The sequence below is a fragment of the Cyanistes caeruleus genome, chromosome Z (genome assembly GCF_971803275.1).
Source record: "Cyanistes caeruleus chromosome Z, bCyaCae1.hap1.1, whole genome shotgun sequence".
In the NCBI taxonomy this organism is placed as follows: domain Eukaryota; kingdom Metazoa; phylum Chordata; class Aves; order Passeriformes; family Paridae; genus Cyanistes; species Cyanistes caeruleus.
In genome coordinates, this window is record NC_141732.1 from 76,393,517 (window position 1) to 76,417,965 (window position 24,449).

At 37.3% G+C, this 24,449-nt stretch overlaps 1 long non-coding RNA gene across 1 annotated transcript in view; it reads right to left on the reverse strand.

Annotated features, from left to right (window-relative positions):
- LOC147648604 (uncharacterized) overlaps window positions 1-19,009 on the reverse strand; it is a 22,774-nt gene extending 3,765 nt beyond the window's left edge. Inside the window, exons 1-2 of the long non-coding RNA XR_015280617.1 lie at window positions 16,096-19,009; window positions 833-887 (exon numbers count right to left, since the gene is read on the reverse strand). This is a non-coding gene — a long non-coding RNA (uncharacterized LOC147648604). The remainder of the gene's footprint in view (window positions 1-832; window positions 888-16,095) is intronic.
- Between the last annotated feature and the right edge of the window lie 5,440 nt (window positions 19,010-24,449).

Sequence of the window (24,449 nt, forward strand, 5' to 3'; positions counted from 1 at the left end):
GGAATAAGAAAAATCTATATCTATAAATTGCGACTGGGAGTCTTCAAAGAGACTCTTAAACTGAAATACATTTACCATTACAGGGCTTCTGCTTCTTCATTTAAAGAAATATATTTATTTGCTTTGTACCAATAGTGGTCCAAAGTGGAAAGTACTAACATGTTAAATATGACTTTGGTACTAAATCTTCTGGGAAATGAAGAAATACAGTGCTAATTAATGGTAAAGGACAGCTAGATACTGTGGATTTTAGTATTGTGGACTTCAGCTGATTTGCAACTGGGGGGTGGCCCCTGAAGAACTCAGGACTAAAGATCAATGGCTTCTTCCCTAGAGGCAAGATGCTATTTTTTTCAAGACTTTTACCCTGAAACTCTCAGTAGCTAAAGCCTCCTATTTCTGTGCCTTAAAGACAATCTTGAGGCTACACTAGTTTACTCCTAAATATGTTATGTAATCAGTAATTGCAAAGTCACATTTCTTGAAATTCATGATGTTCTTTCTATGGGATCAGGACTTTGAGAATCCTCAAGCCCCATAAGAAAATAAACCCAAAAACTTTCCAACCTAAACTTCTTTTTATGCATGAGGAAGGCTGGATCCTGGAAGATTTTCTAAAGTTGCAAACTCTTTACTTAAAACAGAGTAGATAGAAACAATGACAGCTATAGTCTTATTTATGTCAGTTTAAATGTATGCTGCTGTGTTCCCTGAAGACCCACACCTTCAAAGTATCTTTTGCAAATCTGGAAGCCTAAAAAGATGATAACTCTGTGTCTAGGGAAAAAAAAAACCACAACAAAACAATCCCTTGGAAATTCAGTACTTCTACCTTCATATCTTCAGATTCCTTTGCCTCCTCATCTGACCAGTCACTTCCACACCACCTGTAAATTAAATGCAATACATTTACCTCTGATATGAGAAGGCTTGCTTGTCTGTTTTAATAAATCATTTATTACCATGGAAAATTTTTAAATTGCAAAAATGGCAATGTTTGGATATATTTTTGGTTTTTTCTTTTTTTTTTTTTTTTGGTTAGTTGCTTATAGTGACTCCTTTTGTTCCAAATTTTGTAGCCGGTTTTGTTTGAAGAGAAAGTAGAGTAGATAACCTGATTGAGGATAAGAAAATGAGGTTGTCAGCAGTGGAAAGTTAAGATGTTATATGCTGGGCTGTACAACACTCCTGCTGGGTACAGTTGTAAACTGCAGTGCATAAAGCTGCAGTGAGTGCTTCTGTGTCCTAATTGAAAAAAAAAAAAAAAAAAGAACTCACAAGAAATCCAGGGAAATTGTTTATGGATATGAATGGGATATAAGCAAAGGTGTTCAGTGTGTAGAAATTGCCTCTTCTAGTTCCATGTTGCCAGTGATAGAGAATAATAGGGATTAGAGTGTTAAGGAGTGGATGAAAAAATTAAAAACCACTCTCTCCCTGTGCTGTACATTCTACCCTACTCATACAACTATGCTCCAAACCACTGTCACAGGCAGGTGGTACATCCTGAAGATGAATCAGCAGCAGCCCACAAACATCTGAAAACACCTGGCACAAGCTTCCCCAATTTGTATTTCCCAGCTCTAGTCAACTAACAGAACTCAGTAGCATGTTGAGAGTGCAGGGTCCAGTCAACTGCAGAGGTTTCACATAGAGAAAGAAAGCGGGCAATATAATCTGATGTTTTTGTAATAGGTCTCCTCACTTCAGATCTGTCTGATTATTCATCTGCAGTCACTCTCTGTACTTTCCTTGTGCCATATTACAGTTGCCTTCCATGGGGCATCACTCACCTTTTCATCCACAGCCATAAAATAAATGGTTTGGGCTGAAGTGTTCTGTTGGGCACAGAACAGATGGTACTAGCCACAGAAAAAAACAGCAACACCTGGTTTCAGATACTCAGGCAGCAAATTCCCTGCCCCCAAAGCCATGGCTCATTATTCAGTCCAGATAATGGACAATTCAGACAAACTTTAGCTATTTAAATCTCAGTTTCTGAAACCATCCAGACTCTCCAATTCCCTCTGCAGATCCAGCTTTGCCTTGGCTACATCTGTCCACAACTGTTCTCTGGATGGACTTTTCCATACATATGAAATCCTTTCTTAGTAACAAATATATGCATCTCTAGATTGTTTCAAGCTGTTTTCTGTGTAATAGTCCCAGCAGCTGTTTTCACTTCAGTGGTCTCCTGTTGAGCTGTTATTTAAAAAAGTTTTTCTCCAGTTTCTTATCTTCATTCATTAGACCTGTCATCTTCAGAATCAAGTTTTAAATTTTTCTTTTCTCATACCCATTATTAGACAACCCTGAGGAACATATTTTGTTTACCCTGAATTCCTCTACAGCCATTGGCATGATATGTTTACTTGTAATGCTTACACTGAGGGGCAACTAGAAAGCAGAGAATGACCACAAAACCCCTTATTGAGAGGGGCTTTAGGCTCTATAGATATGGTCAGATTTCCTTGTACTGCAGGTTTCTTCATTATGTCTTGCACTTCATCATTAAAATCCCAACTTTTTTTGCTCAGAATAATGGGAAATAGTAGGTGATTCAGATATCCTAAGATTCAGAAATGTAGGTCACATTCATAACTGGAAGCTAGATCTCTCACTGTTTGAAATCTGGGCCCATCACTTGTGCTGCAAAACCTTTAGGAGCAGTAACGTTCTCTCCACGTTACTGAACTTTATAATTGGCTTGTTTTTATTTGCACCCTCAAAAAATCCCCATCAATAACAGAAATATGTTTATTTTTCAGGACCCTTAAAAGTGTAAAGAATCATATTGATTTAACACCCCAGCCCTTCTCATTAGAGCCTCTATGAAGTTGGGGCATCTTTCCTAATCAATGGACTTATGGGGAAAATCTGTGTCCCTGCTTCTTGCAAACACAATCAGGAAAAGCCAGCAGCATTTCTCAGGGGATAGGTTAGTACAATCATGCCTTAACATATGGCCACTTCACCTTCCTCCAGCACATCTATTTCCACAGAAAGAAAAAAGTGTGTGTACGGCTCTATAGTTAATAAGGGAACTGCTCTCGTTCAGTGCACTCTCTAGGCACACCTGAAAGATTTTAAAGAATCAGTAAGCCTCAAACAAAACCATATCTGAACTGAAATCTCTGCAGCTGTTTGGTGTGCCACACATCCGTGGAAAGTGATCCCAGACTGCATTATGCTGGTACCTGTGAGCGTGACAGTGCATGGGTCCCATTCTTTGCTTTCATAATCTTTGAGGTGAATTTAGGGAAGTTTCTTGCCCTCATCTGGCAACTTCCTTCAGCAGCAGACCAGCAAATCTACATAAGGTCTTCAAGGTCTCAAACGGCATATGATTATTTTACAGTTAAGCAAACTGATGCTGAGTGATTTGCCAAATGTCAGGAAGAGAAATGTTTATGGGACTCACGAGACCTTACTCCCAGTCTGGAGGTCTACTCGTTAATGACACTCCTTTCTTTGGCAATTCTTCATGAAGCTGGTATGATTCATCCACCACCTGCTGTATAATATAGCCAGGCATGACATCTTGCAGCAAGATTTACTCCTAGGTGCTACATGCTGATGACAGTTTGTAATTAAGGGGATTGTTTTTTTCTTCTGTTTCTCCCCTAAAATGAATTATTTCATTCCACAGACCTTAATGATTTTCATTTGCTCTTAATTAGATAATTAAACTATGAGTTCAGATCATAACATGCTGCATTAATGATATCCATTTAATCAAAATGTCCGTTTGTTTTCATTATATTATTTTTAGTAAGAGATGTTTAAAGAAATTTTATGTTAGCTTATTTTTATTTCCTCTTGGTCTTTTGTTATTTATTATGTATAGATAAAAAAACCCAGAAAATGCTAAGATGATGATAATAATGATGCCAGCTGCTAATTTATTTTTTTTAGATAACAAATCTAATATATGGAAATTTATTTGCACTATACTGGCATAACAGAAATCAAATGAAAATATATTCAACTTTTTTGAAATTTTCTAGTTATCACAGTCCATCAAGATATCACCTTTCAGAATATGTTAAGGAAGATTTTTGTGGGTTATATATTCTCCATAGACAATGAGAAACAAAGGTAACTGAAAAAAAAAAAAAAGTAATCTTTTAAAATCCTATTTTATATATTTGCAAAAAAAAATCCCATTTATAACCAAGCTGGATTCTTCTATAGAACACTATGTATTTTGTCTTCCTTTTTTCATATGAATGTTTAATTACCAAAACATGTTTAACTCATGACAGAAACAATGGAAACCGCGTTATTTGTTGTCAGTGATATTGCAAAAATTGTTTTTCCCCTACATATTTTTTCAGGATTATTTTCCTTTTATTTTATTTTATTTTCCATTCTCCATGCAGGAGAACAGAATTAGTACTTAATTTTTTGAAAAGACAAAACTGCAAATGATGAACCCAATCACGTAGCACGCTAAAACCACGGAGAAAATGAATGGCTACCTGTCCTGTGACTTTCTTTTGAAAGACCTCCCTGGCCTTGCCAGAAATTTGGCAGATAATCATCCTTTAACATGACAACTCCATTAATGATTGCCCTGGCTCTTTCACTTGCTGACTCATAGCAGGATGTCTCTCTTAATGGAGTACCAACTGCATCAGCCCTTTTTCTGCTGTTACAATAGACCGAGAAGTTTTCTAAAAAATCATGTTGTGAATCAAATTAGAGACAACACCGAAGCTTTGTGATAAAAACAAAAGGTGAAAACTCATCAGGAGCATTTATTTGGGAACCTGAATATTTTGGGATCCCTGTAAGAAAATACAGGGTTTTTCAAGGCTGTACAAATAAGAATGTTGAGGAAGTGCAGGAGGAAGGAAGTGCAGAAGGAAGGAATGAAGGAAGTGCAAAAGGAAGTGTGGGAGGGAGGGAGGAAGGGGGGAAGGAAGGAAGATTTTTCTCACCTGTTTGAATTTTGACAGTTAATTATAGATCTCCTGTCATCTAATTGGAAGTCTCATCATAGACAGAGAAATATATGTCTTATCCAAAGGAGATATCATAAATAGCTGAAATATCTTTCTCTAAACTAAATTAGCAACAAGATCTTTAATAAGTAATAAAGATTTCAAAGAAATATGAAAATAAACCCTTGGCTGGATTTCCACTATTGCTGGGGGGAAAAAAATAATAATATTTTCTTCTCTTTTGATTCTGAGCATGGTGCATACGGCTTCAGTACTGTTCTGCCAGTCTCACAGTACAATCTGCTCTTGCCACATCACAGAATCTAACATGGCATTGTCTTTGTTAAGAAAGTTGGGTTAATTGTATTTAAAAATAAAATTAATTGATTGATAAATACATAACCATGGGCCATAGTATCTTTTGCAAATCTTAGGCTTATAGGTGCTTTCATTTTCATATGCACACACTTAACAATTCAGCTGTGCACAAAAAATCATTTGAAATGGCTCGATGATGAAGGAGTGGCTAATTGTAACTCCATGCTGGCCTTATTGCATGCTGCCACATTTATGATTCATGTTGCCAAGCTCTTTCAGTGGCCAGCTTAGAGGCTTTTCATAAATCTTACATATTTTATAAAGCACAACGCAAAACACTTTGGGAATGGACAGGACTGTTGGCAAATTGAAAAAATAGCTGCACATTTCGTTCCAAATACCAAGATTTGCTAATGTGTTTAGAAAACTGACAATTTCAGTCTTAATCCTATTCAATCCAGTGCCTTGTAATTATGCACAACTAAGCAGTCATAATTTATGAAGCAGTAGAAGAACATCCAGACTGAAGCTTTGCATCTGGCGTCAGGCTATGGGGACAGGAACAGTGGTGGGGGCGGCCTCTGAAAGCCATCCTGCTACTTGCCAATCTTATTTAAATTTTATTGCTGCCCAAATTGGAAAGATTACATGGTAATTAGCAGTTTCCCCACCAGTATAGATTCTGCCTCTCCAAACAATCTTTGATAATGATCCTGTCCCTCCTCCCCGACAACTTCAGGGAAATTTCAGAGCCAGATATTAAACAGGCAGTTATGAAATTGTGCTCAACCACCTGTTCCCTTGACCCGTGGCCGACCCACTTAACAAAGGACTGTGTATCTCAATCAGGGCAGGTGATCCCATAGATTGCCATTTGTTAATTAGCACACTCCCCCCTTCTTGCAAGCTTATGCAAGCTTCTCCTTAGGAAGATGCCTTCTCTGAATACAGAAGGGGATGTCAAAATGATGCCCTGTCAAAAACTTAGCTAAAAACTTGAGTTGTGTGTTTGCAGAGTGATAACAGAGAGATGAAACCATGGATAAGAATGTAAGATTAACTAGAGTGTATCATACAAAAGGCTTATCTAATACTATATCCTGTCTTAGGCCAAAAATAGATGTCCAGTAATGAGTAAAAGATCAGGGTTAGTGTATGTGATATTTTTCTTGCTACTTCCTGAGCCTGCAATAATTGCACCTCAGGGTTTTTTGATCTGGAGATGGGTTCTACAGATGTAATTATCCTCAATGACCTTGTCCAGTCTCCCCTTGAAACCATAGAGACATTCAGATTTGACAAGATCCTATGGCATGGAGCTCCATTACTTAATTAATGCAGAAAAACTGAACAGAAAGTGGTCATTCACTATTTCTCAGAATACAAGAACAAGAAAAAAATTCAGGCAAAGGTTAAAAGCAAAAGAACCAGTTTTTCAAATGAGGACAGAAGTAGTTGGTGCTATACATTATAAAAAGTGAAAGTACCAACAGATTCAAAAATATGTTGTCACAATGGGTCCATCTAACCAGGGTTATTAATTACTGTTTATTTAAATATAATTTTAAGATCTGGAGGACCAGTCACTATAAGAAGATGGGAAATAATTTAGAGGGTAGAAATGTCATGGAATCATAGAATAACAGAATTGTTTGGGTTAGAAGGGAACTTAAATATCCTTTTGTTCCATGCCCACTGCCACTAGACCAGGCTGCTCCAAGCACTGTTTGGGCTGTGATTGAGCACAACCAAAGCTGGGGCATCCAGAAATTATCTTGGTAAATATCCCATTATAAACACTATTTGTGTGTATATACAAGCCCTTAGTAAATGTACCAGTAGGCAGTTTGAAGGCACCATTCAAATAGCTCTTGTTGTTTTATAGGGGTTTTAGCTATATAATTAATATATAATTAATCATGGACATCCTGAACATCTTCTGTGGAACAGGAAAAGGGATACACTGACTGTGATCACAGCAAATGAAAAGCAAGAGGGACAGTGAAGAGGATATGTAGATTTAGGTTAAAATATTTGTCCTTCACCAACCTCTATGAGAGCCACAATTATTAAAATTACTTGTTGCTTTACAGACCCTTTAAACTATTTGAAGAGGAGACAAATAGGGGACAAAAACTGTCAGGGAAAGAGCATAGAGTAAAGGAGTGAAAGACAGCAAAAAATATTAAAAAAAACCTCTAGGGAAGGAAAAAGATGTAGAAGAATTAGACAGGAAATCAAGGCAGACAGGAGGAAAAAAAATATTGGTGAAAGAAGACCCATTTGAAAAATGAGGATACAAAGAAAAACAAGTAGAGGCAAACAGTGAAGTGGAACAGCTGAGGGAAAAAAAAAAATGAAACAATATGACCTCCAGAAGTCACATCTAACCTTAAGTATTCTATGATTCCATGAATAAAAATATCTTCATGTTATGTTTTAAATACTCATAGTTGTGGATATGTTGTTGAAAAAACATTGCTGGTTTTTATACTGCACTGTGTCATCTACAGTTGTAAGGTTCACTGAAAAGGTGCAGGAATTTCCCTTAACTGCAACACAATACATACTGAGGCATTATTTTCCTTGAAAGAAATAATGAAAGAGAAGAAATAATGAAAGAGAAGAGAATAAGAAAGAGTGAAGTGTCCACCAAAACAACCATGTGTTGATATGCAGATATTGTAATTTCTTTAACTAGGCTATAAATTAATTGCCATGATTTGAAGAAAATTGCTAGTCTATGTGTTAAAATCCCATTAAAATACTGATCTGAGAGCTTTATTGCCCTCTGCAATCAATGCTACTAATTCTTTGAGTATTTTTACATACACAATTGCAGTTTCAGCTCTACAGTCTCAAGTGTGTATTTGGAGACTATTAATGGAAAAATAAAACATGAGAACTGTTTTCCATTTCTGTAACTCCTGGGATTATTGTGACAAGGCAGACCAGAGTGAGGGACTTCTTCCCTTACCAAACATCGCAGGAGCACAATGGCATTTTGTGCTTTCTTCATTTGCAATAAGTTTCTTTGAACAAAGCAGATTACTTAAGAGAAAGATATTAAAAATATACAGTCATGGAAAGGAACTGAAAACAACAATGCAAATGTTACCTAGTCAAAATGCAAACACAATGTACCAAATTCCTAAATTTTTTTTTAGGTATATCTCTAATAAATTGTTTCAGCAGAATAAATTTCTTATAATAATCACCTGCTTGGCTACATCTGTCTTCTACACAGAAAGGTTGTCTGGTCAAAAAAAAAAAAAAAAAAAAAAAGAAGACGAAGAAAAAACAGTGTTTTTCTGGGTAAAAAAGTTCTGGAAAAGTGAAAAAAAAAAACCCCACATTATTATGGTTGTGGAAATCTTCTGTCTCATCTTGTCTCTTCTTACTCAAGCAAGTGCAGATCTATTTGTATTCTAGTAAAGGAATAGAGAAAATGGAGAACAGAATAGCCTCATCTTGTTTTCCTGGAAAGCTGGAATAAAGTACAGAGGAGACCTGCTCAGCATAGAGGTGTCTATGGCTGTATCTCTTCCAGTTAATTAAACACAGGATAAATTCCCAAAATGTTCCAATCCTTAGTTCTTCCTCAGATTAAAAATTAGCCCATCTTGGTCAGGCCTGTGTCATTGTTAATGAATGCAGCTTTTTACCTTACATTTAATGGCCTTGTGCTTTGTGCATGAAATGCATACATGGTTGGAAATATATCTGACAGTAAGACTGTCACAGAGTGCCACTGCAGCAGCCATATTAAAAACATCTCTTACTCTTGAAATGAGGCATTTGTTTCTGAAATGCTTCTGCAAGCAGTCTTTGGTACTGCATTCAAGAATTCCTTGGGAAAGTGTCAAAAAGTTCATTCCATTCTTTGTGCAGACCACTGTGACAATTTCTCACTAGGGCTGAGTTCCCATGTCCGAGAATACTTCTTGGGATTGCTGAATTAGCCAATGTAGCCCAACATCCTGGGAGGAGACCACAGTGATCACAAAGCCAAAGACTGGGTGAAGAATAGAGACACTGAAAAGCCTCCTTCAGCCCTGGGATGAAGCTCTCCAGGAGCAAACTGTTCTCCTCTTTGTCTATATATTGTCTGTTTCTCAAATGTGAGTTTCATCTTCATTGGCTATGTTTTTATTGTATTTCTGTTTTAGTGCATTTAATATATATAAGATTTCCTCAGAAATCTAAAACTAGAGTTTGTTACACGCAACAGTTCAGTGTTCCAGAATATTTCATCCATATTCTGGAGAATCAGAGAAGAAATGGTCTCATGTGTTCGCAAATGCTCTCGTATGTCAGAGAGGTTGCCCATCACAGCCTGGTTTTCTGTGTCCAAAGTTAAAAACAACCACCCTGAGAAAAATATTTTTCTCTATCAAAAGGGACTTTTTTCATTTTTTTTTGTTTGTTCATTTACCCTTTCATTCATTTGTAGTCTGCTGTTTGCAGACCCTTTGGAGTCCTTCTGGTGTGCTTTCAATTAAAATGAAAAACTCACTGTCCCCTCTTATCCCTTTATTGCACTTTCAGCTCTTGTTTGTGTGATCAAAATAACAGCCTACCATGCAAAAATGGACAGTGATAGCAATTCCCTGTGGTTAGTGAAAACAACTAATTGCCTTTAAATACCCATACATATTAATATCCTTGGGATCACTTGGAAGGAAATTGTGAAATAAAATCCTCAGTCTTCTTTTGCTTGGAAAGCAGAACTGGTAGTCCAGGTACTCCTCCTGTGTGAATAGACATAGTTTCAGTATGCTCTTGGGATTTAAAAGTTTACAAAGGTAAGTTTCAGTTTCTAAACTGAAATGCATTTCTTACAGTGATGATGGATGGTTATCATCAACAGAAAATCTATTTCTATGTAAAATGCATGTAGAATGGACCACACAATTAGTGGGAAATTGTCAGTCAGTTAAAATCATCTGATTTACTCATGGTTCTTGCAGGGGGGGGAGGAAAAAAAAAGAAGAAAAGAAAAAAAAAAAAAAGAAATAAAAAAGTCCTGAGGAGCAAGTCATTACAAAAGTGCTTGTTACAGGCCATCAGGTCTTTGGGCACTTTAATCTCTGTGGTCATAGATCATAAAGAATACAATTCCTGAAGAACAGTCAAGGAAGTTCCTGGTGAGTAAATAACTGCTGCAAACTTTTCATATAGCACACAAATGTGTGGCCTGAATGCCTCTAAATTGCCACAAAAGTTCTCTTGTGACCCTAAAGAAGAACAAGAAGTGCCTGACATTTTGGAGAATGGAGGACCAGAGGTAACTCAGTGACATTCTGAAACCTGGCTTTGTTTTTCATGTCAGTTGAACAAAATCTGCCTTCTTAGATAAAGGCATAAGGACCCATTCCAAGAAAACGAATCAACATGTTTGTTTTGTTTGATTTCACAAGACTTCTAAATAGAAAAACCTTTCATTTCCATGTTAAAAATTAACATAAAAAAAAGAAGAAAATACAACTAAAAGCAGTTAACAGAAGCTTCTAGTCCCTTAGGAATCACTGCAAGTTGAGACTGCATTACTTTAAGTGTCTGCTATTCTGACTCCTGAACTGACAATATTTTGGTGTAACTTCATTGAACTTAGATCAATTGTTGGTTTAAAATGCACAGCAATTTATTTTTTATTTGCATCTCTCAAAGCCTTCTTATCTCCACAATAAAAACTGGGCTGCAAGAGACATAGTATTTTTGTTTAAGACTGCTGTAATCATTTAGTCTGACCTTTTATGACCCAGTTTTTCTTGAAAGGCAAGTATCTGATCGTACTGAGTACATTTTATTTACTCAGCAAGGGAGGGAGCCACATTTGTTTCCCAAAAAGCTGCTCTCAGTTGTAGAAAGCATAGAACTGAGAGATCTTCAGATAAAAGTTGCTGTGGAAAAGCAGAGATCACATATTTATGAAGAAAAATGGACAGGAATGAGAAAAGTTTGTCAAGTGTTTTTCTGACCCTAGCTACCCACAAAGACTCGAGTACCAGCTAAATGAAGGTGAAGGTGCTAGAGTCAAACATATCATATTAGGAACATGCCAGAGTCCTAATGAATCTTCTTCTGTAGCAGTCCAAAGAAGATTTATTCTGACATGGAGCTCATATCATAAGCTTGTTTCCATCTGAGGTAAAGCATAGCCAACAGATTACCTAATCACAAATAAAGCTCCCCAAGAAAGTCTAAAACTTCAATGAATCATAAAGTCACTGTTCCGTTTGTGTCTGATAACTCAATACCTGTTATCTTTGCTTAACCAAATAATCATAAAGGCCTTTTAGTTTTCAATTGCTTTTAAATCCTGAGCATTTGCTCTGTGGGCAAACCTAAATGCTAAGCAGGCATTTGAGTGATATTTCACAGATATTTCATCCAAATTCTCTGCCCACTTACACACCCAAGACTTTGTTTGCAGGTGCCTGGGTGGCACAAGGGACTTCTGATGAAGAGAGACTTCCTGTTCTAACTTCTTGTAAACGAGTCTGGATTAGAAATAAATATATATATATATATATATATATATATATATATATATATATTGATTGTTATCAATTTAATAGAATCTAGGTGAAAGTTAATGTGACAATCTCAGTTGCCTTCTTGGGAGCCAGGAGCATGTGTCATAACCCACAGCTGTCCAGCTGCCTAATGTGATCGCTTTTTGGAAGAGCCATACTCCAGACAAAGTATTGGAAACAGGATTCAGTAGAAGAATTTAGTAAGCACTTTAATAAAACCATTAATATTTTATCCTACATGGCTTAAAAGTATCCATCTTTCTTTAAACACCCACCTAAACTGGAATAAAAAAATAATAAAAAAAAAATAAATCACGGACCTTCACTTTTCTCCCTGAGGCTTTTTTTTGCCTTTTGTCTATAGGGTTTTAAAAGCATGGAGGAGTAAATTTATCCAAGACTGTAGGTATTTGAAATATATGCTGAATCACTGTTAGTAATTACAGAAACAAAGTAACTAACCTATAATCTCAAGGTAAGCTAGATACATTTCATATTTTCTGATCAGAAATGCAGCTAATGCACTTGGAGTTAGTCTATTAAAGCTACTTTGCAAATTCTCCTGATATCACTTCACAGTATTTCCCCTTAAATCTCTATCTTTCTAAAGAACATTTCAATATTGGGTCAGATTATGAATATTAAAGTCTCTCCAAAACCCACGCTAATTTTAAACTACAGGCACTGTGAATTGCAAATGACCTGAACTGCTTAAGCCTCATAGTGTATGTGACTCATCCAGTGGCTTCCAAAAAATCAGGTCACGAAACTTTCTGCATTCAAAACTCAAGTCCCTGAAATACCAAGTCAGTGTCACGATTCTCCATGCTTTCTTTCCAGAAAGAATTGAATTCAATTTATAAATTGAATTTATAGCTTGAGAAAGACCTGATATCAGAGCCCCACAGTGCCCCGGAGACCAAAGAGTTTTAGCACCAGGTGGAGTTTCCCAAGCACCACAAGACCATGCTTCAAGTGTAAATACAGCTGTTCTTCTGTCCTAGGTCACCCCTGAGTGTCATATTATCATTTGTAACTACAGGGCAAGGATTTCCAAGAATCTTTTTGCTGGGATTCAGGTTGGATATATCGGACTATGCCAGTGGATGTCTGCATTCTGCAGAAGAATTAATTATTCATGAAGATTAAACTAATTTTTCATGAAGATTAAACAAATTTTTCATGAAGATAAACTAACCTTTCTGATATTAATCAGTTGTTTTGTTATCAGAAGTTTGATACATTGTCTAGTTACAGTTACATATACATATATAGTAAACATATCAACAGAAAGGTGAAAATTTTGATGGAAGATAACTGTAGACCCCAACAAAGATCCTTCTGCAATCCCACGTTTCCCAATTTTCCTTTTCCTTAATGTAGAAGCTGTCCCAATTTTTCATCACAGTGCAATAAAAGATTTTGAAGCTCAAATAAAATGTGAATAATGTAGCTAGGGAGCAAGACCTGGATTTTTGCAACTGTTTGATTACTCAGCTGTACAAGATGATAGAGACCAAAGAAAACAGAAAAACAGTGGGCACAATGCAGTTTTTGATTGCTTTTTTCATTGTGTTTACTGGAAAACTATGGACTGACACAGAACAGCTGGTTGTCTAGCCTTACCTAGAAGCCCTTCAAACATTAAATTTCCTGGAAAGGCTGATTAATCCACTCTAAAAATCTGCTCTGTTATCAGTTTTCTTGCACTCTGGAATTGCTCGCTTCTCTCTAGTTTGTACAGGTGTTGTGGGGTGGCTTAGGCTGGCAGCCCCAAAGGCAGGGAGATCATTTGCCAATTGCTGTCAGAGGTGAAACAGACTCAAATCCAGGCAGTCAACATAATTTTTTTGCCAATTAATATAAATATTTAATTATTGATTTTGGTTTTGGAAAACAAAGCACAGTAAAAAAAAAAGCCAAAAAACAAAAACAAAACAAACAAACAAAAAACAAATCAAAATAACCACCACTAAAACACTTAGGAAAAATATTCTTCTGCCCCCTTTCCTAGACTCAGCTTTACTTTTTCCCACTGGATTCCTTTCCTCCCATCCAGCCATCACAGCAGTTAACACTTGTTCCCTTCCTAAAGGGGGGTGGTTAGTCAGTGCACAGCAATTCCTATCTATCAGTCTTTTCCCCACGATTTTCCAGAGTGCCTCCGGGAGCTGCAGGGCACACCTGCTCCACCATGGAACACCTCCTCCTCTGATCCTGGTGTTCCCCCTGCTGTTTATCACACTTTTCCCCTTCCTGCTCTGTATGTGCTGAATTTAGTGCTCTTTGCCAAATGTCCTTTCTCAGAGGCACGACAGACAAACTCTCTGGTGGTCTGTGGTGGGTGGGCTCACTGTGGAGCTGGCTGGAAAAACCTGTGCCCTCTTCCACAGAGGCCACCCTCAAACCTTGTGTGTGTTCCCAATACAGAAGGAAAATTACGCTGTGAAAATAAATTGAAAAGAAAGCTTTTTTGGTGCTTAAATTGGTGTAAATCTCTTCCCTCTCTTACATGCTAATACTTGGTAAAATGGTTTTTTGTACTTATGAGCCCATGGACACCTAGTAAGGCTAAATTCCTGCCCCAGATTAGAGGTTCTTGCAACAGATCCTTAAATCTTTTCAATCAAAACAAATACAGAGAGAGAAGATGTCTTTTTTATGGTTGGAAATGCATAGTGGATAGTTACCTCTGGAACTGGGCTTTTGCTGGTGGCCTAACATGTAGGACACAGACCTTTTCTCTCAGGCTATAAACATTTTGTGTAAGCTTTAATTAACCCTTTCTTTGTTTAACCAGCTCAACAAACAAAATATCCTAAGTCTATTACAATTAGTTGGCCTTTTGCATGGCAGCACCTTTCCTAAGATCTCTATTAACATTTAAATGAAGAAAGGTCAGCTGCACACATTATAGCTCAATTGTGTAAAACCAGCAAATGATGAGGGAAAAAATACAATACTGCAATAAAAGCAAGAGTTATGAAGGGATGTTAGCCCAAGCCACTTTAAGAAAGTTGTAGGAGCAAGGAAAAAAAATAATTCCTGAGCTCATATGTTTTGTTGAGACTGTTTTATTAGTTTAGTGGCAAATTATTTTCCTATTTTCCTTTTTCGTATGGCCAAAAACCTCTGTGGCTTTTACAAACCAGAATTTGAAGTTATTCCAGATTACTGTTGCTCTGCATTGAAGTAGCATTTGACCCACAAATTTCAAATCAAATCAAATTACTGACTTCTATAATATTAGGTATCCATTTTCCACTTGGCTGTTGAACCTGATGATGATAATATGTTTTCTCTGGCACAGGAGATTTCCACATTCCTTTTGCTGGATGGACAGCTCTGATGAAAACATTTCTTCATATCTGTGCTTTTTTTTGGGTTTTTTTCATAAGTTTTAAGGTATTGTGTCTGGCCAAAATTAGAAACTAGATATAGTACAAATGGAATTTTGGTTTGATTCAATGTGATATTATAGTTTCATGATTATGACCTTCCCATTCTTTTATTAATCTGGGAAATCTGCTGTTCTGCATGTGTGGTATTTTATTTTTGTCTTTGTATCACGGGTGTACACCTGTGTCACTGGGCCACACAGTCCTGGTTTCAGCCAAGGTGGCTTGAGAACAGATGGAAATGAACCATTTAAAAAATGTTTAACTCTTTCAGGACTTTCCAATTTAATTCTGCCAGAGTATCAAATCTGGCAGTCCTTCAAAGGAAAGAGAAACACTTTAATTTCATTGAATCATATAATGGTTTGTGCTGGATGAAACCTTAAAGATTACCCAGTTCCATTCCCATCATGGACAAGAACATGTTGCACTGTACCAAAGTTGCTCAGAGCTCCAACCAGTCTGGCCTTGAACTCTTTCAGGGATGGAAGTACCATCAGAAGAGCCACAGCTGCTCTGGGCAGCCTCTGCCATGGCCTCATCACCCTCTTCTTAAAATGGAATCTAAACCTGCTCTCTTTCAGTTTGAAAGAGTTTCCATGTTAAAGGTCCCTGTCCAGCTCTCTCACAGACCTTTAGGTACTGCAAGGGGTCAGGTTTCTACAAATTCCCTCTAGAGATTTCTCCAGGCTGAGCAACCCAGTATTTCTCAGCCTGTCTGCATACTGGAGATGCTCCAGCTCTCTGCTCATCTTCATGGCCCTTCCCTGGACCCACTCCAACAGATCCTCATCTTTTTTATGCTGGGGACCTCAGAACTGCTCTCAAGCCCTCTTCCTCCAGGCTGTATTTGTGATTCATGTTGCCCCATCCCAGATTCAGGACCTACCTTACCTTATTTTCCCAGGCTGGTGAGCTGGCATAAGACTAAAATTTCCTAAAAAGTTTAGGATTAAACTGAAAAAAATAAATAAATAAATTCACTGCAATGTTTAAAAAAACAACAACTACTTGCACCACCCAAAGTCTTCTCAGGGAAAAAAAAAAAAAAAAAAATAGACATGTATTTTATAGTTTCTGGCATAAACAGAACTGTTTGGGTTCCAAGAACACAAGGGAGTTCTAGTGCAATTAATATAAAATCTGATAGTTTAGGTATGTTTTGTTGCTAACAATATAAAAATGTTTAATTTAGGTTTAGCAGCAATGTAGGAGCCCTTGGAGATGGAGTCCATGCTGTGTACATCTGTAGCAACTCAAGGAAGTCCACCCATGCTCATCTATTGAAGGATTCCTCTCACACAAGGCCTCCTGCCTCTTCTTTCATCTTCCAGTTTTTCTTTCCACTTTGCTGGTTCAGCTCTGGGGTAGTGACCACTCCTGCTGTGTTCCTGTCCCCTGCTCCACACAGTTCCCTTTTCTGCTCAGCCATGCCATGGATTCCTGCAGTCTGACCCTCTCTGCTCCTCTGAGACGTCACTTGTTCAACTGCAGACGAGCTCCGGCTCCACTGCTGCTGCAGTGACCTCCTCTGCTGTGCCCCTTTCATTGTCCCTTCCTGCTGCATGGAAAGAGACACCAGAGGGTAGGGTCACAGCATCCCAGCATCAGCACTGGATAGAACTGGGATGGATTGCATTTTAGGAGGTGTGTAATCCCTCCGTAAGGAGAGCCTTGATGATAGCTGAACTGTGTACATCACCATCAGGTAGATAAATTTAACTCAGGTGATCCCACCAAAGGAGTTTATTATTTTTAAAGCTGAGAATATAACTCTCTTATAAGAAGATTTCTTTAGAGCTGTGTTTGCCTAAAGCACAGTGCTCAGTGGTGCTCTGATTCAAGGTTCAGATTCTTAATAGCTTTTGAAATGCTAATAAAGCAATAGGTAGTGCAGGAATTTCTATTTTGAAGGGTGCATTAGCTAGCTACAATTTCCTCAGATGCAATTTATTTTAATAAATAAAATTACTTTTATTGTGCTGTTTATCCTCACAATAGAAAGATAATTTAGCTACATTTAGACACAATTACATGCAATGCTTTACTAAAGCTTCCATTTGACTCCACATTCATCACTTCAGAGAGGTCAAAGTAATGTTTTATTTATGCTCTTCACTGATTGGTAAAGCATGCCAAAAATCTTGGTCTCAAAATTTGTATTAAAATGAATATTTTTACAAATATTTATGTCTTTTTGATTCTAGTCCAGCTATAGTCAAACAGGAATACTTGACATATTCACAATAAAGCCAGTTTTACTTAATTGTAATTGTTGTACAAAATTTCAAATTAAAGGTACTTTTTACAGTGGAAAACTGTCTCCTTCTGGTTATTTTCAGGAGCAAATCTCATTGAAATGTATTGTTTCTTTGTATACATCTTAGATAGCTATACCATGTTCTCACCAAACTAATGACTAATGTCTTTGGGAACAAATTCCTTTTATTCCAGCCAGCTTCCACTGAGTAGATTGTTTTCAAAAAAGTCCTCACTGATCTTTAGATGACTGTGAAAGTGAAATAAATGCCTTAGTGTTGTCTGATGTGGTCACATGGTAAGAAAACTCTTGTTGTGCCCCTTTAGTTTCCCTTTTGGCTGCCAACAGACCCACCTGTTCATCAGCCTCCTACTTTTCCCCACCCTCCTGGTGGACAAGTCTCTCTGGGAGATTGCAGCATGATTTCCTGATAAGTGTAGCAGCAATGAGAAAGTCTGAGATAGTGACAGAACTGTTTAAGAAATTCCTGTAAGAGAAGGCTTTAATTTTTATTCTTTTTTTTCATTAACTATAAAGGGGCCAGGGAAAACAACCCATAGGGCTTAGGCTATGGGATAAGGGGCAGCCCAGGCAGCTGACACATTCCAAAGTCACCCTCTGGGTTATCACTGTCCAGCATACTCTGCATTACTCTCTTTGTTCAACAGGCATGAACATCCTTTCTCAGAGTACTATCTTGTAAGTCAGGACAACCTGACAAACTGGGCCAGTTGGCAGAGCAATGCATTAGCCAAGTACGACTTCATTGCAACTCTTTGGATAAGCGCTTTTAAAAAATATGGTTTATCTCTAACATAAATGCTTTTTTTTCTCTGATGCCAGCTGCCCGGAAATCTGTCATCAGATTTTTCTCCTCCCATTTCACATCACTCTGAGGTGTGTATGGGCCATGAGTCTAGGCCATTTTTAAGGATGAGTTATTCAAAAGCAAAAGTCCTCTTCATCTGTCTCTGTTAGCTTTGCTAGAAAACAGTTTTCTCTTTGCCCTCAAATCTTCGCCTCACTCTGTTCCAGCCCTTCACTGCATCACGATTACTCTACTTTTTGCTCAAAATCCACACTTTGAACACTCTATTCCTCCCTGTATACTCTGACATGAATTAAAGGAGTCTTTTCAAAACACTATTGTACATCTCCATAGCTTTAACAGAAAAATATTTCAGCTTATAAAGCATCTCCTTATTCTCTCTTCCCCATCTAAAACTTAACTCTTTTCTTCACTGTCTTTGGTAGTTTTATGATGTCTTTTTCATGTTGATTGTCTCTCTCTCTCTCTGTCTCTCTGAGAAAAAAAAAAAAAAAAAAAAGAGTAATCTGTACGTTTTATCCAGGTAGAAAAAGAATTGAAGTCTTGGAAAGCTGCAGATGTTCATGGTGACAGGTTTCAGTTCAGCAGCAGAAACTGAAAACTAAACCAGGCCGGCTCCATTTCTCCCCCCCTGCCCTCTGCGGCCTTGTCCAGCCTGGAGGAGGGGAGGAGGCCAAGACAGAGCCTTGTTACCTTTTCAGAAGCCAGAAACACAAAGAGAGCCAGAGACCTCTGGCATTACATCTTATGGGGGTGTTCACAAGTTGATCTCACTTTTCAATGGTCAAAACTGCTGTCAGTTCTTAGAAATGACTGATAATTGGTCAAGAGAAAAGACTCCCATCAGCCTCCAGCAGCTTCAACTTCCTTAGCTCCCAGAGCTATCTTAAAGGTAAAGTCACCCCATGACATTAGGGTGGTTTGTTTTGTTTGTTTGTTTGTTTTGATTGTTTTTTTTTTGTTGTTTGGGGTTTTCCCCCAAAAGCCAGTCAAATTCAACCATGCGTTTTCGTGCTCATTATTTTAAAGAAGAATGTGAATGACTGAGTGTGAAGGTGCATACATGTGTATGTGTGTGCTCACCATGCTAGCTAGCAAAACTCTACCCAAATAAAACAAAATAACAAGCAGGGGCACAGAACTCCATTCATTTACTTGTCAGCCTGTGTACAAGACAGGGAGGAATTGTCTCTAATGATGCTTCTTTCTTTGTTAGCATTTAAAAGGGCAAAACCATCATACAGGTCACTTTTGACAAACCTGTTTATTTTCCATTTTCCACAGCATTTGCTGAGCATCCCGCTCAGTTAGTGATTTAATTTATTTATTTATTATTTTATCAGCACTGCCCCCTTCTTTCCTTAGCCTTTTTCCCCTTTTTACTCCTTGAAAACTATAATGACTAGAATCAAATAAAATGTCAACATTTGCAATTCCGGAGCTTCATTTAAGCAATAAAAATAATAATTAAAAGGGTAAAACCTTAGAGAGATTTCTTCATTTTATATGGTTTGCCAGAGATGATACACATTCAAAAAAGCCAGTAAAAGAATTAATTAGAAACAGCTAAAGCTCAACAAGCTATGCAAGTTAATGAAGCAGAGAGGGAAATGTCATCTTTGAAACCCAGAGCTACATTGGCTTGGATAATATATACTCCTGCTTTACTCTCCTAACTAAACCTCTTTTAATCTCTCCTCTAAAAAATCAATGCTAATGACACTGATTTACCAGGAAATGACAGGCAAATAATACCACAGGAGTTGTTCTTGTTTAATGGTAACTTAGTTCTGAAGAAGAATGGCAAGGATTTTATTTTGAAGTGTTGGTTTGCTAATTGCAAATTACTTACAACTTTTTTTTTTTTTCATTCTGTTCTTCTTCTTCTGCAGCTGATCCTGAGTTATAGCAAACCCTTTATTATGTGCAAGAAATGGTAAATATCTTACAGATTCAGACAAGAAAGATTCACTAGATTACTCTCTCTGTTAAGTTTCTCTTGCTTTTTCTCTTCATCTTTTATTTGTTCTGCTGAAAGGTAAATGAAGAACAGAAAAAGATACTGCATGTAAGCAACTAATCAGCAGGTCTTGTTCTCCAGGAGCAGCTTATGTATTTTCACTTTTGCAGAATAATATGTGGCACTGGAGAAGGAATTCTTTATTCTAAAAAATTAGTCAGAATTTAGTAATAAATAATAAAAAATTATAAAATCTCACAAAACAAAGGAAAAATGAATATTTTCTCTGAATAAGTATTAATAAATAATGAGAGAGAAGTATTTATAAAATTTACTTTTATTTTGGAGAGTGTTTAACAGTACTGTCCTATCATCAAAGTGTCGCATTCATACAAATATTCCTCCCAAATATTTCATATGCAGCTTCCAGTACTATCAGTATTAGGGTGTCTGAACATCTTCCAGTAATTCTAGGTTAATTTTCAGCAATGCTTCTGAACTATCTTCTCAGAATTCATGGTGGGAATTGTCATGACTTTTCTATTCTTTCTTCTCATTGTTCCAAATATTTAACTATTCCTTGTAGCAAGCTAAAGAGATTAATATCATGTGTATTTAGATGCTGAAGGTATTTTTAAGATTTTTTTTTCTTTTTTCACTGAAGATTCCACTTACACACAGAAAGCCAATATACTTAGCCATGTGTTTCCTAGGTTGATGCAAATAATAAGTGGGAAAAAAAGTACATAAATGATGAGTCTAGACTGCTGGTTTTCTAATGGATGCATAAAATTTCTTTACTCTAAATTTTATACTTTCATCTTAAAAAATTTAGTTATATTATAAATATGTCTGTATTTATTAATTTTTATACAGAGACAGAAATACATTTTAATATTAATATGAATTTAATTAGTTAATAAATTAATGTTAATATTTTCTTGTTATATATGTATAGGTTATCATCATCATTTTGCTCTAATTTCATACATTTGTGACTCCCGTTAAGGTAATCTTCTGGGTGAGCTGGGTGGTTCAAATTGCTCCTGCAGGCTTTCCATCTATAGATAGGTGTAGAATAGGAAAACCTCCGTTCAAATGAACATCTTTGCCAGGAAAAATATGGTAAACTGGGTAGGAAAAATCATATGCAGACTGATCTTTCACGGTATGTGTCAATATCCATAGTGCTGTTCCACACAAGCCTGAGACTGATATCAGTTCTGGGGCCCCAGTCCAAAAAGTTCTTAGTCTCAGTTGTGAAGGATGCAAAATGTGTGCAGCACTGTTTATCTCATATTTGGCACTGCTGTGAGTAGTAACATATAAATAGATTGGGTATTCATTAATATTTTTACAGTTATCTAAGAACCTTACCTCAAAGGTGTCATATCCATGCAAAGCTTTATTACTGCTATCACACAGGAGAGCCATGAGGACTAATTAATTAATGTTTGTAGAGTATCTTGCAAATGCAAAGTGCAATGTGAATATGGATCATTATTATTTATTATCCTAAAAGATATAAAGATATATGGGAGAGCCTGAGCTCCTTTTAAGTTGCACTTCTATTGCATCAAAGTGGGCATAACACTGCCTTAAGGCACCTGCTGAGGATTCAAAAGCAACAAGGATGATCAAATGTCTAAGCAGCATGATCAGTGAGGAAAGAGCAAAGTTTATGTTAAAGAAAAGACTGATGCGGAAACCCGATAAAAACCTTCAAATACTTTAAATATGCAAACAGAAAGTGCATAATCTCTCTCTATACCCACTAGATATTGGATAGGCAGAGCAGAAGGAAATATATGGAATGAAATATAAGTAGGTCTTTTGAAAAATGAAGATAGTTTATGCTGCATTTTTTTCTGCAGGGTTACAGCTTCCCTGCAGAAGTTTTGTAAATGATATGCATGCATCTGTCAAGAAAGAGCAATATATTTCCTTCTGCTTTTTGGAAACTTACTGGACAATACAGAATCTTTGACTCAGAAATGGCCTGGCTTGGAAGGGACTTTCACAATCACTCAATTCCACCCTCTTGCCATGGGCAGGGCACTTTCCTTGCGATCATGTTGCTCAGAGCCCCATCCAACCATGCCTTGAACACTCGAAGGGATGGAAACATGATCTGTTTGTTTGTTTGTTTTTTCCCAGAAAACATTTTTCATCATTCTGTGTGTCATCAAGCTCCTGGAAGGGCTAAAAAAGTATGTAGATTTGGTACTTAGGGATATGGGAAAGTGGTGGGCTTGGCAGAGCAGTCGATGACTTTAGAGGTCATTTCCATCTTTAATTATTCTATGACTGTATGATTATATGACCAGAGATGTTTGAACCCTGGCTGAGGTGAGTTTTTAGGGTGGATTAGCATAGATATACATCTTGTTCCTCTTATGATTGAGTCCAACATCCTTACCCAATTTCTGATACAGCCTGCGTTGCCAAGCATGCACTCCATTTTCACATCTGGTCCTATATTTGCTATGCAAAATATGAAAAGGAGAAAGTGTTTGTTTCCCTCACAGACTGGTATACCTTTTTTCCTTCTCTCAGTCAGCTCTTTGTATATTCAAAGTTAAACTCAGGCTGAAATCTCAGCTTTGAGGAGCAACATGTTGGGGTTGTTTGCTTGTTTATTTGTTTGTTTGTTTTCTTTAATTATGACCATAACAAGAAATTTAAAAAAGAAAGAATATTCAAACTGTAAGAAGCGATGGTTTTTAATCTCCCACAGGTTCCAAGAAAACTTGCAGAAAATATTTACTTTTTTTTAACCTTCCCCTGGAATTACTTAGCAAGTCTTAACATGAAGAAGATGTCTTTTTCCCAGTTATTCTCAATATCACTTCTCTCTGGGTGATGTCTGTCTGTTTTCCCTCCCTCTGCCCTTTCACACTGTAATGCTTTATGGAAAACACTGTGCCTACACACTGTGAATTCAAAAAGATAGTTAAGTGAACAAACAAAACCAGCAGTGCTGCTTTTCCCCATGTTTGTTGCTCAACCATTACTTGGAAAAGTGCTTTAGTAGGATAAAAATACAGAGACAAGCAAGGAAATGAGAGGAAGCAAACTAGCTTTAGTAATATTTTCCTTTACAAAAATATATAAAGGTTCAAATACCATTTTAAATATATATGTATATATATACACACAGATATGCATAATATGAATAAATATAATACATGATATGAATATATATATATATATGTAATATGAATCAAGGGTCTAAAAGAATCAAAGAGTTAAGGGCATTGCTAGGGGATAAAATTGGTGGAATGTAATAATACAAGCCATGAAGAAGAGTTAATTATTAGAAGATAGAACTAGCTGGAGCTAAGACTATCTCTCATTTGCTTGGCTTTGTTGTGTCAGGATGGGGAAGATGGGGCCTTGTAAAGATGAACAAATGTAACTACACCTGGGCTCCAAAACCAGATCCAGGTTAGGGAGTTTTGGCCAATGGACCAGAGAGCTTGCCAACAAAACAAAGGTGAAAAGTTTGCCATGAGGTAGATGTCCCTGACTTCATCTTAGGAGACCACTGACCCATTTCAGAACCCACCAACTCATTTGGAGGAAGAAGCTGCGCAGGTGTGGAAGGACTTTGAGCTCATTTTAATATGAAGTGGGGGTAGGCAGGGTTTGGTAATGCATATGTATAGGCATAATGAATAATGCCATGGCCAAGGAAGGCCCTTGTGCTCACTCTTGTGCTGGGCTGCTGGGCACAACTTTGGGGTCGCCAGCACAAGAAAAATGTGGACCTATTGGAATGAGTCCAGAGGATGCCACAAAGATGCTGAGATGACTGGAGCTCTGAAGACAGCCTGAGGGAGTTGGTGATGTTCCACCCAGGCCCTGGGGAGACCTCCCAGCCCCTTCCAGTGCCTACAGTGGACTTATAAGAAAACTAGAGACTGATTTTTTATCTACTGTTATAGTGGTAGGACTATGGGAAATGATTTTAAACTGAAAGAGCATAGATTTAAATTGTGTGGAAGGAAGATGATGATGGTAGTGAAGAATTGGAACAGTTAACCATGGAAATCATGGATGGTTTGTCCCTGGACAGCTTCATGGTCAGGATGGGTGTGGCTTTGAACAACCAGATCTAGTGAAAGATGCCCCAATCCATGGCAGTGGGGTTGCACTAAGAGTGTCTTTGAAGGTTTCTTCCAACCCAAAACATTCTA